The sequence below is a fragment of the Leptonychotes weddellii genome, chromosome 6, assembly GCF_054177405.1.
Source record: "Leptonychotes weddellii isolate Sample4059 chromosome 6, ASM5417740v2, whole genome shotgun sequence".
Lineage (NCBI taxonomy): Eukaryota > Metazoa > Chordata > Mammalia > Carnivora > Phocidae > Leptonychotes > Leptonychotes weddellii.
This window is the reverse complement of record NC_138374.1, coordinates 65,854,144-65,870,072: the sequence shown is the minus strand read 5'-3', so window position 1 is coordinate 65,870,072 and position 15,929 is coordinate 65,854,144. Positions and strand designations below refer to the sequence as shown.

At 45.9% G+C, this 15,929-nt stretch overlaps 1 protein-coding gene and 1 pseudogene across 1 annotated transcript in view; one reads left to right on the top strand and one right to left on the bottom strand.

The window, feature by feature from the left end:
* The window catches only part of GNG4 (G protein subunit gamma 4), a 66,342-nt gene that overhangs the window by 20,684 nt on the left and 29,729 nt on the right, over positions 1 to 15,929 (top strand). Inside the window, exon 2 of the mRNA XM_031016834.2 lies at positions 14,779 to 14,877. The gene's annotated coding sequence lies outside the window, so the exon portion shown is untranslated. The remainder of the gene's footprint in view (positions 1 to 14,778; positions 14,878 to 15,929) is intronic.
* On the bottom strand, positions 3,939 to 5,136 carry LOC102747522 (NADH dehydrogenase [ubiquinone] 1 alpha subcomplex subunit 3 pseudogene; annotated as a pseudogene).

Here is a 15,929-nt window from a genome sequence, read left to right as displayed (position 1 = left end):
CAAATAAATAAATAAATAAATAAATAAATAAATAAATAAATAAATAAATAAAAGATGGACATGAACTTTCGGGGTCCAGATGGCGGAGTGTTATGGGCTGAATTGTGTCACCCACCAAATCCAGAATGTCACAGAATGTGACCCTATTTGGAGACTGGGCCTTGAAAGAGGTAATTAATGGGGTCAGGTGGATGAGCCCTAATCCAACGGGACTGGTGTCCTTATGAGAAGAGATTAGGACACAGACACACAGAGAGGGAAGACCGCATGAGAACACAGCAAGAAGGCGACCATCTGTAAGCCAAGGAGAGGCACCTCAGAAGAAACCAACCCCCCAACACTTATTAACCTCCTGGCTCTGTTACCATGCATTGCAGCTGTAACTTAATTACCACAAAATCAGTGGCCTCAAACAACACATTTATTGCATTAGAGTTCTAGAAGTCCAAAATCTGAAAAGGGTCTCACTGGGCTAAAATTAAGGTGTTGGCAGAAGCGAGTTTCTCTCTGTTTTCTCGCCTTTTCCAGCCTCCAGAGGCTCCACATTCCTTGAGACATGGACCTCTTCCATCTTCAAAGCCCACAGTGTAGCATCTTAAAATCTCAGACTCTGACACTGACTCTCCTGCCTCCCTCTTTCTCTTATAAGAACCCTTGTGATTACATTGGGCCCACCCAGATAATCCAGGTTAACCTCCCTATTTTATTTTATTCTTAAAGATCGTATTTATTTATTTGCGGGGGAGGGGAGCACGAGCAGAGGGAGGAGCAGAGAAGAAGCAGACTCCCTGCTGAGCAGGGAGCCCGACGTGGGGCTTGATTCCAGGACCCGGAGATCATGACCTGAGCCAAAAGCAGACACTTAATGACTGAGCCACCCAGGCGCCACTAACCTCCCTATTTTAAAGTCAGCTGATTAGCAACCTTAATTCCATCTGCTATCTTATCTTCTCCTTGTCATGTTACATAACCTATTTACAGGTTCTGGGAATTAGAACATGAGCATCTTTGGGAAGCCAATTTTCTGCCTACCTACGACACCTTGGAAACCAGATAAGACAGTGTAAACTGTATTGTCATGTGACATTGCTTATAGTCAGGATGTCCCCCGATTGATAAATTACTTATGGACTGCAAGCAACTATGAATGAACTTCAAATACCTAATGTAGACACTACACTTTGGACTTTCCCGAGTTCTGGTGACTTTTCTAAGTGGCATGTCCCTGTGGGGCCCTCAAAGCTATTTTGAAGAGATACTGCTTCTGTGGGCAGGGGTCTTTTGCACCAAGGTGGACTCCACACTTACCCACATAGATCTCATCTCCTTGCACCACTTGGGGATAAGATAACTCCTGGACGTTATATAAACCGCAGTAAGAACTTCTGAAGGCCTCTTCATGAGATGTCCTGACACTGTCCTGCTGACCAGCCGGGCCTTCTGTCCTCATCTTTCTGAATAGATGGGTCTGTGTCCTATTGTAGTCGTGTGAGTCTGAGTGTTTGGTCAGTCCGTGGCATTGCACTGAACGAATGTGGTTGGCTTTCCTCTTACAACCAATGAGGAGCTGTATTAGTCTGCTTTGGCTACCAAAACAGAGGACCACAGGGGAGGGCAGCTTAAACAACAGAAATTTATTTTCTCACAGTTCTGGAGGCAGACGTCCAAGACCAAAGTGCTGGCAGGGTTGGTTTCCTTTTGCTATAAAGGACATTATTGGTACTTTTTATGAAACTTGAATGGAGTCTGAGGATCAGATGATAGGGATATATCAGTATACACTGTCCTGACTTTAACGGTCGTATTATGGTTGCATAGGAGAATGTCCTTGTTTTCAGGAGATCCGTGGTATTGAGGAGTAATAGGGACTCAGGATGGCAACTCATGCTCAAGTGGTTCAGAGAAAAATCCTTTGTGCTGTACTTGGAACCTTTCTGTGAACTTGAGATTGTTAGAAAATTTTAAGTTTAACATTAAGGACATTCTTTTTTTTTTTAAGATGTTATTTATTTATTTTAGAGAGAGTGAGCGAGCACGAGTGGGAGGGGAGGGGTAGAGAGAGAAAGGGGGAGACAGAGAATCCCAAGCAGACTCCACAATGAGCATGGAGCCCAATGCAGGGCCTGATCTCATGACCCTGAGATCATGACCTGAGGCGAAATCAAGAGGCAGGTGCCCCACATTAAGACCATTCTTGAAAAGTAAATGATGCCAATAAGCACATGAGAAGACTTTCAAAAAGATCAGTGGTCATGAGGCAAATGCAAATGAACACCACAGTGAGGTCCCACTTCATACCTACTGGGATGACGATAATCCCCCCAAATGGAAAATAACAATGTTGGTGAGGATGTGAAAAAATTAGAACCCTCCTACATTGCTGGAGGGAATGTAAAATGGTTCGAAACAAGTGCATGTCAAAGCAGCAGTAATCCCAATAGTCAAAAGGTAGAGATGGCTCAAATGTCCATCAAAAGAAGTATACACAAAAAATTGTGGTATATCCTTACAGTGGAGTATTATTCAGTCATAGAAAGGAATGAAGCGCTGATGCATGCTGCAAGGTGGATATAACCCCAAAACATTATGCTAGTGAAATAAGCCAGACACAAAAGAGCAGCTATTGAATTATTCCATTTATACAAAATGTCCAAATAAGCAAATCCATAGAGACAGAGAACAGGTTGGTTGTTGCTAGGGACTCTGGAGAGAACCGCTTACTGAGTACGGAGTTTTATTTTGGAGTGATGGAAATGTACTGAAATTAGATAGAGGTGGTGTTTGCACAACATCGTGAATGTACTAAATGTTCACTTCAAAATAGTTCATTATGTCAGGTGAATGTCACCTCAACAAATTTATTTAGAAATTCAAGCATTTCACTGTAAATTTGCCTTACAAAATGGTAAGAGATAAAATGCAGTTGCCAGCAGGGGTGTCTTTTGAAACAGGGTTTCCTGGAACTGGTCCCAGAGAATGGAACCGTCTTGTCTTCATTGGTTAGCTTGGTCCATTTGTCTGCCAAGACTACGGTTTCCCAACAGGGCTTAGGCCATGGCATTTGAAGCCCACGATCAAGTGAGCGACCAGAGTGAGGGGAGAGGGCTGCCCTGGGGGACAGGAGGAACCCTCCTGGAGAGAGACAGTGCATCCAGACTCGTGACAGCCACTGGTTTTACTCTGCTCTCGTACTGGAAGCTGCCCCTGAACCCGAGCAAGATGGCTGAAAACTGCCGGGGGGTGAAAGGGATCCGGCTGGGAGAGGCAGCCAGACAAACTGGCATGAACCGCTTCTCCCCAATCAAAGGACATGACCCACTGAATGTGTGCTGGCATTTTTTGACTACATAGTTTCTGACATACAGTGTCCAGTTGACCCTTGAACTACACAGGTTTGAACTGTGAGGGTCCACTGACGTGGGTATTTTTCCCCATAAATACAGAACAGTACTGTGAATGTATTTTCTCTTCCTTATGATTTCCTCAATCACAGTTTCTTTTCTCCAGCTTAGTTTATTGTAAGGATACAGTATAAAATACCTTTAAGATACAACATAAGGGTTAATCGACTATTTATGTTACTGATAAGACTGCCGGTGGGTAGTAGGTTATGAGTAGTTAAGTTTTGGGGGAGTCGGAAGTTATATGCAGATCTTTGGTTGCGTGGAGGGTTGGCACCTCTAACTCCCACGTTGTTCAAGGGTCAACTGTATATAGTTCAGAGTCTGCATGGTTACCTCTGCAGGCAGGTGTCTCCCCGAGAGCAAGCTCCACACCATTGGCAATGGTGATGGCCAACAGCTCAGACATAGTCCTAGCAAGTTTGTGCCATTTGGTCCATAAAGAATAATTTATGTTTTGGAGGGGATTTTTTTCACTTTTCACATTTTATTGGCCTCAGGGGAGGGGCCCTCCTTCCTGTCACCAGAGGTGTTCACTCACAGTTTCTTCAGCCCCTGCAAGCTTGGACTCTGGGGGGGTCTTCAGGCTGGCTGGGCACACAGGGCATGTTCCCATCATCTTGGGGGCACTGGATATGTGTAGGGGCTAGCCTGGTTGATCGTGGTGGCTTATTTGGTAAAGGGGCTGGGGGGGCAGAATTATATCAAGACCCCCAGTGGTGAAGGACATGACCAGCACCGCCTCCTTGGCCCAGGCATTCTCGAGGAAGGCAGCATGTCTCCCAGCCATCTTGGTCTCGACCCTAGCCAATAATTTATTGGCTTTATCGGTATTGAATCTTTTACTTCTACAATTCTGAAAATGCAGACTGAAGAGCAAGGAAATGGAGCAGGGATGAGCATGGGGTCTCCTTCCTCTTTCCCTTTCGCTTGGCCCTGCCCTGTGGTTCATGCTCCCTCCTCCTCTGAGCCCTTCCTCGAGTGGACTTCTGGTGCCCCTAAGTCATGAGTTACAATTCTGCCATCTTCAGCTCTAACTCACTTCTAAGCTGCATCCCTGTCAGTCCGCCTGTCTGCTGGGCATGTTGTCTTCAGTGTCCTAAGGTCACTGTAAGTGCAGCCTGCCCCACATGGACTCATTGCACACTCCTGCAAACCCCACTTTCTCTTCTTGAGCCTGGTGAGTGGCACGGCACTGTCTCCCTGACAATGGGCCAGGAGCCTTCCTTCCCCACCTTCCCCAACATTCGGATCCTAATGTCATCCTCTCTGTGCTTCCATCCCCGTACCAGCTTCCCATCACCCTCCACCTCATCTCCCTGCCAGAGCTCCCATTGCACACAGGGAGTCTCTCATCTAGACTCGTGGAGCTTCTGAACTCGTCTGCTTGCTTATCTCCTTCACCTCTGGTACATTCTGCACACTAGGTTGAAGTGATTTCTAAAATGTAGAAGCAATCTTATTACCTCTCTGTTTAGATATCCTTCAATTGATTATAACTGCCTGCTTGATACAAGTCTCACCCCCTCAGAGTGGCATTCGAGACCTTCTGTGATCTGACCCCTGCATTCCCAGGCTCTAGGAACAAAGAAGTATGCAGTTTTTAGAGCATGCCAGGCTTGTGTGCAGTTTGTCTACCTTCACACATGCTGTTTCCTCTGCCTGGTGGGCTCCTAATCACCTTCCAGGCTCAGCTTGAGTATGAAGCCCTCCCACTCTTCTCCTTACCACCCTGCCCACCCCAAGAAGAATCTGTCCTCTCCTCTTTGGCCCCTCTACCCTTCACAGACTTCCATGATGGCACCTGGGATCTCTGATTGCATATACTGCTGTGAGATTTGTCTCCCACATGAAATAGAGGGGGACAATAGTGTTTGTGTCACTCCCTCATTTCTTCAGCGCTGTGCCTGACGCGGTAAGGGTCAAATAAATGAATGATGGGTGATTGACGTGGGGTTCTCGTCATATTTTCTCCACTAATTAGCTATTTAATGACTTTGGGGGGAGATAACATGCTAGACCTCAGTTATTTCATTTGTAAAGTGGCGAAATTAAGATGGGTATAGGTTATGAATTCTTTTGTGTAGACTGTTTCTCAGCCCATGTTCCCGTCACCCTAAGATGAATTTCTTTCACTCAGCTATGAAACACCATGCCATTCTCAGAGAGGTGTTTTATTACAGGTGTTACAAAGAGCAAAACATATGTGAGGCTTTGTAGAAACAATCACAGACCTATAGCCACAATCTTGGGTTCATGGTGATATTGGGTTGAATAGTGCCCCCCCATTTCTACCCACCTGGAACTTCACAATGTGATTTTATCTGGAAATAGGGTCTTTGCAAATGTAATTAGTTAAGATGAGGTCATACTGGATTAGGGAAGGCCTCATATCCAGTACATGGTTGGTGCCCTTGTAAGAAAAGAAGGGGACACAGAAACGTGGAGAAGAGGGGGCTATGTAGATAGGAGTGATGTGTCTACAGGCAAGGAATGCCAAGGATTGCTGGGAGCCCCCAGACCAGGAAAAGGAGAGGAAAGATCCTCTCCCTAATACCTTCAAAAAGAACAGGGTCCTGCATGGTCTTAATGGTCTTAACTTCAAACTTCTAGCCTCCAGAACTTTGAGAATACATAATACCAGGTTTCAAGTCACCAAGTTTGTGGTAATTTGTTATGGTAGTCCTAGGAAGCCAGTAAACAGGCCCAGCCACATCACCTTTCAACTGTCTTTTCTTCCTTGGTGCAGTGACCTATCCACTGAGTGACCTGCCCTGAGAAAAAATGAAAAGTATCTCTTTATACACTATAAGGTACCACACACAGGACATGAGTCTTTCTTCTTCACTGTATTCACCTTGGTCAACGGCATGGTCCAGTTTGCATAATGAACATTTAATCCAGCAGGCAGAAAAAGAATTAACTTCATACTCTGTGAATGCTGATATAAAAACAGCAATCTTTATATGATTATATGATATAAAAAAAGATTTTTTAATGCTTATTCCTGCCGCATAAGATTTTTGGACTCTTATCTGCAAAGCCAAAGAAATAATTAGAGGATGTCTGGGGGTGGCCATATAGGTGAGAGAGTGGGAAGTGTTAAGGGTCCCACAGAAGATGGACCTGGATTCTCTTTCTCTTGTTTATTCTGCATTAACTTGTCCAGTGCCCTCAAATATAACAGCTGGTCTACCAACCTTCTCTAATTTTCTTGACCTTAATTGGGGCCAGAAAAGGAGGGTGGTCACCTGGTGACTGGTGACCAGCAGGCTCCAGCCTCAATCAGACCCAGAGCGCTCTCCTAAGAATCCCCTTGTCCCTCAGGTCCATTACAATCCTTGCCACATGGAAAGCTCCTTATCCCTGTGCTGGTTTTGAGCTGTTATCACATCGGGCAGATGCTATCAGGCAATAAAGATGTAAATTGAGTAACGGAGGCTCAGATTGTAAAATGCGTCAAGCTCAACTATTACTGTGTTTACATTGTAAAGTGGTTCAAGCCAGAGCAGGGATGGCCATGGCCTTGTCCTAACCGAGGGGACCATGTTCCCACCGCAGCCTGGTGTGACAGCATCTGATTCTCTGCTCAGGGGTCAGGATATTCAGCTCTACCCTGGCATGACTGTGAGAAAAAAAGCAAAATTCCTCTTGGGAGGCTGAAGTACCACTTTTGGCTTCTACATGTACAGAAAGTCTGTGCCTTTGCTACTACATGGTTATGACTTTTCTGGTGAAATATCCCTCCCCCTTGTTTTGAAGCTCCATTATTGGGGGGCACTCCCAACATGTTGACTCGATGCATAAAATCTTTGTGGCAATTCAAAACCAATGTATCTTAAATAAATGATTGCTATGAATGCTAGGAGAACCTCTCCACAGTTTTTATGCCCAAAGCAGTGCCACTTTGAGGCCCTAGTATCTAACAGGATTTTAGGGTGAAAAGAGCAACATCCTTACATTTCTACTCGTAGCCCCCTTAACCTATGGGGATTGGACCAAAGAGCAAAGCTGCATGATAGGTACCCTGCGGTATTGGAAATAGTGACTCAAGACCAAGGTATGGTTAGTAACTCAGGGCTGTGTGTCGGGCTCTGTCTGCAGTGTGCTCTTTCCTGGGGACATGTGGGATCTGGTAGGTGTAGCCCACCAGTCTGTGCCCAGAACTATTAAACCCCTAGAAGTGAACATGGCTTCATAAGGTGGAATCCTCACTATAATTAATGCTTCATATTTGGTTTTCCAAATAGAATTTCTTAAATTACTGCCTTTGTGTCAAGATTTGAAAGTATTTTCAAGCTTTAATCATGAATGGATATTGAATTTTGTCAAATGCTTTTTCTGCATCTGTTAAGATGATCATATGATTTTTATCCTTCATATTGGTAATGTGGTGTATCACACTGATTTACAAATATTGAACCATCCTTGCATGCCTGAAATAAATCCCACTTGATCTTGGTGAATGATCTTTTTTTTTTTTAAGATTTTATTTATTTATTTGACAGAGAGAGACACAGCGAGAGAGGGAACACAAGCAGGGGGAATGGGAGAGGGAGAAGCAGGCTTCCCACAGAGCAGGGAGCCCAATGCGGGGCTCGATCCCAGGACCCTGGGATCATGATCTGAGCCGAAAGCAGACGCTTAATGACTGAGCCACCCAGTCGCCCCTTGGTGAATGATCTTTTTAATGTATTTTTGAATTCGGTTTGCTAATATTTTGTTGAGAATTTTTGCATCTATGTTCATCAGAGATATTGGCTTGTAATTCTCTCTCTTTTTTTTTTTTTTTTGTAGTCTTTGGTTTTGGTATCAGGTTAATGCTGCCCTCATAGAATGAATTTGGAAGTTTTCCTTCCTCTTCTGTTTTTTCGAATACTTTGAGAAGAATAGGTCTTAACTCTTCTTTGAACGTGTGGTAGAATTCACCTGTGAGGCCATCGGGTCCTGGACTTTTGTTTGTTGGGAGTTTTGATTACCAATTCAATTTCATTGCTAGTAATTACAATTACTACTAATCAGTCTGTTCAGATTTTCTGTTTCTTCCTGATTCAGTCCTGGAAGATTGTATGTTTCTAGGAATTTATCCATTTCTTCTAGGTTTTTGGTGTATAATTTTGTGTAAAAATTAGACACAAAAAATCATAATCCTCTGCATTTCTGTGATGCCAGTTGTAACTTCTCTTTCTGATTTTATTTATTTGAGTCCTCTCTTTTCTTGATGGATCTGGCTAAAGGTTTATCAATTGTGGTTATCTTTTCAAAGAACCAGCTCTTAGTTTTGTTGATCTTTTCTATTGGTTTTTGTTTGTTTGTTTTAGTCTCTTTCATTTATTTCTGCTCTGATTTCCATTTCCTTTCTTCTGCTAATGTGAACTTTGGGGTTTTTTTCTAGTTTTCTGTAGTTCCTTAAGGTATAAGTTAGATTGTTTATTTCAGATTTTTCTTGTTTTTCTATAAACTTCCTCTTAGGACTGCTTTTCTGCATCCCAAAGTTTTTGGAATATTGTGTTCTCATTTTCACTTATCTCAAGGTATTTTTTTGTATTTCCTCTTTGATTTCTTCATTGACCCATTGCTTGTTTCCTAGCATGTTGTTTAGCCTCCATGTGTCTGTGTTTTTCCAGGTTTTTTTTTTCTTGTAATGAAACTTGTCATTTCAGTTTCTTAGCATGGTGGCCAGAAAAGATGCTTGAAATAATTTCAATCTTCTTAAATTCTTTTTGAGACTTGTTTTGTTGCCTAACGTGATCTAACCTGGAGAATGTTCCATGTGCACTTGAAGAGAATGTATATTCTGCTTTTGGGGGATGGAATGTTCTGTATGTATCTGTTAAGTTCATATGGTCTAATGTGTCATTCAAAGCCACTGGTTTCTGTATTGATTTTCTGTGTGGACAATCTATCCATTGATGTAAGTGGGTGTTAAAATCCCCTACCATCATTGTATTACTGTCAGTTTCTCCCTTTATGTCTGTTAGTATTTGCTTTATGTATTTAGGTGCTTCCATGTTGGGTGTGTAGACATTTACAATTGTTAGATCCTCTTGTTGGATTGATACCTTTATCATTACCTAATGCCCTTCTTTGTCTCTTGTTACAGTCTTTGTTTTGAAGTCCATTTTGTGTGATATAAGTATTGCTACTCCAGCCTTTTTTTTTCATTTCCAGTGCATGAAATATCTTTTTATATTTTCTCACTTTCAGGCTGCATGTGTCTTTAGGTATGAAGTGAGTCTCTTGTAGGTAGCATATAGATGAGACTTGGGGTTTTTTCATCCATTCATTCGTTCTGTGTCTTTTATTTATTTATTTTTTTTATTTTTTTTAAAGATTTTATTTATTTATTTGACAGAGAAAGACACAGCGAGAGAGGGAACACAAACGGGGAGTGGGAGAGGGAGAAGCAGACTCCCTGCCGAGCAGGGAGCCCGATGCAGGACTCGATCCCGGGACTCCAGGATCATGACCTGAGCCGAAGGCAGTCGCTTAACCGACTGAGCCACCCAGGCGCCCTTGCTCTGTGTCTTTTAATTGGAGCATTTAGTCTATTTACATTTAAAGTAATTATTGATTCTTATGTTCTTATTGCCATTTTGTTCTTTGTTTTCTGGTTGTTTTTGTAGTTCTTCTCTGTTCCTCTCTTTTTCTCTTGCTCTCTTCCCTAGTGATTTGATGACTTTCTTTAGTCTTACGCTCAGATTCCTTTCTCTTCATATTTTGTGTATCTATTATAGGTTTTTGGTTTGTAGTTACCATGAGGTTCATATGTTCACCCTATGGAGATATAGCAGTCTGTTTTAAGTTGATGATTGCTTAAGTTCAAACACATTCTAAAAGCACTACGTGTTTACTCCCCAGTCCATGTCTTATATATTTGATAACATATTTTACATCTTTTTATTTTTCATTTTTTCCTTCATAATTTTTTTACTTCTAGTTATAGCCTTTTCTTTTCTGCTTAAGGAAATCCTTTTTAACATTTCTTATAAGGCCAGTTTAGTGGTGATGAACTCTTTAACTTTTGTTTGTCTGGGAAACTCTCTCTCCTTCAGTTCTGAATAATAATCAGAATAATCAGGTAGAGTATTTTTGGTTGCAGGTTTTTTTCCCTTCAACACTTTGAGGATATCATGCCATTCTCTCTGGCGTGCAAAGTTTCTGCTGGAAAATCACCTGATAGCCTTATGAGGTTTCCTTCGTACATACTGTTTTCTTTTCTCATGCTGCCATTTAGGCTGAAGGAGGGCAAGAAATATGCCACCTTCCAGCACATCCATTCCCAGAGAAAGTTCCTACAGATTCCTGTCCTGTTGGCACATGCCCTAAAATTAATAAACAAGTCTCCTTCACATATAACCTAGGCACTTTTCAAAGTCCTGGTTCTCAGAGTGAGAGAGATTTAACGGCAGAGTCTTGGTTTCCTGTAGCACTCCAGCTCCCCCAGCTGAATTTTAAGGCCAGATGTATTGGGGGCTTGTCTTCTTGGAGGTGCAGATTCCCAGGGCAGGGAATGCCCAATGTGGGGCTTGAACTCCTTGCTCCTCAGGGAGGACCTCTGCACCTGTGATATTCCTCCTGCTTGTGGGTTACCAGGCCTGGGGTGTGGTTCTTGATCAGACCCCATCCCTGCCCCTCCTGCCCTTCTCAATACGACTTTTTCTTTATGTGTTTAGCTGTGGAAGATCTGTTCTATCAGTCTTTAGGTCATCCTCAGAGAGAGTTGCTCTATATGTAGTTGCAGGCTTGATGTGTCCACGGGAGGAGGTAACCTCATGATCTTCCTGCTCCGCCATCTTCCCCTCACGATGGGCCATAGTTACGTTATTATTAGAAAAGGAGAGAATGGGTTCAGCCCCACATACACCTATCACACCATGACCATTACTTATTTACCTTCTCTCCCTCAGACACTGAGCTCTGTGAGGGCAGGCAAGTCTCATTCCTCCTCACAGCTTCAGAATCTCTCATAGAAACCAACATAGACCTTCAGGCCAGGTCAGGTTCTTTGGTTAGAGACCCACTAAGAATTGCGTGCCTCCATCATTCATCAGCACGATTGCTTGAACAATATGCGGCACCCCCCACTAGACTGTAAGCTCTGTGAGAATAGAGACCGTGATTTTGGTTCCTCAAGGCCCAGCACCACACCATCAGCAAATATGAAAGGACTTGAGGGCATTACACTTCACAACTGGAAGCTGAATTAGCTCCATTCAAGAACTGAAATAACAGCAGTCATGGAGAATTAACGCCATTGCTATGAAGCCCCAGTTAGTTCTTTCATGCCTATGTGAGTCACATCTATATGAACATGGACATAGGCCTGTGCTGGGTTGGTCCTGGGGACACAGACATTAGTAAAACCAGCTTCTACCCTTGAGAGCCTCCCAGCCAGCTGGTGGTCCCATGGTGGATCTTTCTAGGCCTTCACAACAGGACCACAGCATTTTGTGTGCAGAGGAGTATGTTTTTTTCTGTTTGGTGGCTTTTGAAAACATCATGGCAGCATATTGGGTGCTATTAAAAAGCAGTGTTTTTTAGCAACAGATCAAGGAGGCCAATCAGAAGCTAAGCTCCTGTCAGCGCCAACAATTTGTCTCACTTTGAGAAATAGTAGTGGTCCTGGGAAGGTGTCTAAAGCTCTTCCTGGGGCCCAAGGCAGGTTGGTGGGTTGATTTCTGAAATATGCCCCAAGCATTGGATGGAAAATGCTATGCAGATGCCAAGTGGACGAGGAGAAATTGAGTCTTTTCCTAATGTATGGTCTCTCCAAGAACTACCAGAAGCAACTAAATCACGTGCAAAAGCTGGGTGGGAGTGTGAATAACACGAGGGTCGGGAGAACAGCGACTCTACCATCCCCCACCTACTGACTCCTGTGTCTTCAATAAAGCCTCTTCACCTTGGGCTCAGAGTCTCCAATAAAGCGGCACTGGGCCCCCCTGCTCCAGCATGGAACCCCTCCAACTCTAATTTACAGATGAATCACTCAGGTTAAAATGCAGATTAAGTTCCAAAGGTCTGGGTGGGACCCGATTATGTATCTGTAACAACCTCCCGGGCTGTAGAGGCAGGTGCATCCCAGGCCCACCTGGATCTGTTGAATGAGAGCCTGAGATCCGTGTGAATCACATGCACATCTGAGTTTGACAAGCACCAGCATAGACACAGACTAGAGCTGTGTCTTTTCAGATGTGGCTTGCACGCTGACTTCCGTGGTCTGGGGTGTGACCCGCGCGTCTCACCTTTAAATGCCCCAGGTGATTCAGACGCACAGCAGAGTCTCAGACCGACAGACCTGGGCAGTCGTTTGAGAACTTGAGGTGTCAGAGTCCCTGGAGAGCCCAGAAAGAGCGCAGAGGCCCAGGGTCATTGAGGTGGGATAGAGCCAGGCCTCGGTGGTACTGAGCTCCCAGGTGATTCTGATAGCAGCCAGTTCAGGGACCGCTGGTAGAGGGAGACCTGCCCACGATGGGTCTGGGCAGGGGCCTGGAGAATGGTGCACAGGTGCCCTGCTGTCCTCCATCGCATCAGCCCTCTGGGCAGCCAGAGCTGCCGTACCACTTGTCTCCGTGGGTCACACACCCCAGTGTGTGATGAAAACGTATGAGATGCATCGTTCCATGAAAAAAACAAAACCTGGGGTGTTCCCAAATCAATCATCTGAGGAGTGGCGGGTTGAGTAAACAGGTTTCTTCACCGAAGGACTCGTCACAAGTCTTCACTGTGCTGGTGTGTGGTGTGGTCCTCCAAAGGAAGGAGCAAAAGAATGACCAACTTCTAGGACCAGGCAACCTTTTCATGGAGCCAGGCAAGAGCATTTGCTGCATGAATCCTCAGACCTCTAAGAGAGGATGTGTCCAGGGACAAAATGCCTAATCTACTTCATAAAGCAAATGTCGACATCCTCTGTGTATTGTTCTGGTTCTCGCCTGGCTTTTCTCATCCTGTTTGTAGCATTTCTTATAGGACATTTGCGGGGAACTGTGATGTGACACCCACTCAGAGGAACGTCTGTCTGCCTCCCTTTTAAGGATGAAGACACTGAGAGTAGAGAGCATTCCCCTGGGCACATCTGACTTTAGAACAAAGATGCGAGGGGCGCCTGGGAGACTCAGTCAGTGAATCGTCTGCCTTCAGCTTAGGTCATGACCTCAGGGTCCTGGGATCAAGCCCCACATCGGACTCCCTGCTCAGCGGGGAGTCTGCTTCTCCCTCTCCCTCTCCCTCTGCTTGTGCTCTCCCTCTCGCTCGCTCACTCTCTCTCTCAAATAGATAAATAAGTAAAATCTTTAAAAAAGAAAGAAAAGAATAAAGATTAGATAACCGAAGGAAGCAGAAGTCAGGGAGCGGAGGGGGACTTGGGTTGGTCTGGAGGCTTGTTCCCCAGCCGCCCACCCATACCCCCTCCACCAGGGGTCATGTCTGTCCAAAGGATGGGCAGGGAAGACTCCTGGAGCCCGACTGTAAAGTCATCTGGCTAGGAGGCGGGGTTTAGGCTCTGCCCCTGCAGGACAGCAGGCCTCCTCTCGAGGACTTGTCTGTCTGTCTGTCTATCTCCCTTTGGAAGATGGTGGGGTTGAGTGAAACTCACAGTGGGGAAGTGCTATATCCTCCGCAATGGGCTGGGGAAAATGCACTGAGCACGACTGCTCGCATCCTTCCCCGAAGTCCAGCCCATTCCTGGCCTGCATTTATTTTTGCTGCAAGGTCTCTGGGATCCCTGGGACATGGATGCTATAGGGTGGGGTGTTCACGACACCCCTGGGGGACGCGCCCATTGTCCCAGAGTCAGCCTCTCCAGAGGAGGGAAGCAACAAGCTATTTGTCTGCGGAGAGTTCCTGACTTTAAAGAAGTCTTCAAAGCCACCCGATCGAGTCATCTCTTCTGTGCTAAATGTCCTTCAGTTGGAATCAGCTTATTTCTAATAGGCGTAGGAATAACTGTGGTCATCTCTGGGAAAAGGCATTATCCTCGGTTTTCATTTTCTTTGCTGTCATTTTCTCTCTATTCCCATTTTTCTACAATTGGCCTAGCTTTGTATAATAAGAAAAGACCTCTAAACTGTTTCTGTTTGGCAGAAGTTGGCTGGAAGTGGGATGGCGCGGGGGGCTGGGGGCGGCGTCCAGGCATCCAGGCCGGGAAGGGAGAGACAGGGCAGCCTGTGGCCTCGAGATGCTCCTACTCTGCGGTGTCAGGCTGGGGCTCCTCTTTCTGCCTGGAGCTCCCCATCTCCCGTGTGGTCTGCCACGAGACTCCGCGGGCTCACCAAGGCGGCTGCGGAGCAGGACGAGAGGCCTCTGGGAGGTGGGCGGTTCAGGGGACACCCAGCTTCTGTTGCACCTGCCGACCCAACTCTGGTTGTGTTTTCAGGTGAGCCTCAAAGCAGGAGCCCCGAATCAGCCTCTCATCTGACAACTGTCAGCTGCTACCGCTTGGCCACCAGCCTGTCACTGCGCCGCCTCTCAACAGGTGAGGAAGTGATGTGTCCTGTCCGAAGGTGGGTTATGCATGGAGAGCAGCTCTTTGCCAGCGGTGCGCGTGTGGGCCCGCGGGGAGGCTGGGCTGTCGGGGTCCTTGATGTGGGGCCGGGTGCTCACACTATCACTTTCTTCTAGCAGTTGTCCCCATCCTGTCCCCCTCTGCTCCTTCCACAGTGGATGCAGGGCCCTTATGAAGGCTGTCTTACAAATTGCCCACCACCTCACATCATCCCCCGTGTGAGTGGATGTTCCCCACCCCCCGTTGGGGGACACGGGGGAGGGGAATCGAGCCATCTCCATGGGCTGCTGGACCTTGAGTGGGAAACCAAGCTATGTGAGCCTTACACTGCCCACCCCCTCCCACCTGACTCTGAGTTACGCACTGCAGGACGCAGCCCGAAAGACTCTCCCTGTGAAACCTGTCTGTGGGTGAGGGGGTTCCTGTGTACCCAGGAAGAAAGGACTGCCTGACCAGGGCAGTGACAGAGCCCGTTCTCCGAACAGTTGGCTCATTTTCCCATCTGCCTCGTCTTCTCAAAAGCCGAGAGTCGAGTTAGTGGTCCTCCAACAGCCAGCGTGCACCATTAGCTTTGTTCCATATCCACTTTGCCTCTACTCCCATTTTTCTTTTTGGGTCGAGGTGGGGTGCCCATACACACTTAGGCATGTGGAGAGACATCCATTGGTTCACATGCAAGAACAGTGCCTGGATAGCCTTGAAAGGGCAGAGATGTTATTCAGATGGAACCTAAGAGCTACCTGGCCAGTGGGGGAGGGAGGGCCTCACGAACCTTCCTGTGGGTCGTCTTTAAGAGACCAGTTGCTGTTAGCTCCAGTTGGCAAAAAGCACCAGCTGGTCTCCTTGGGTTGTGTTGCCTCCCACAGGGGAAGCCCCCTGCCATCTCAGTCCCAAATTAGGCAAAGTTCAAGTTCACTTGAGGGGTGAGTCTGTCCTGGGAGAGCAGGATAGACCAGGTGGCGGGGGGGGGACCCTAATTCTGTCCCAAATGCCTTACGAAGTCCAGGAGGGGCGACAGGCTG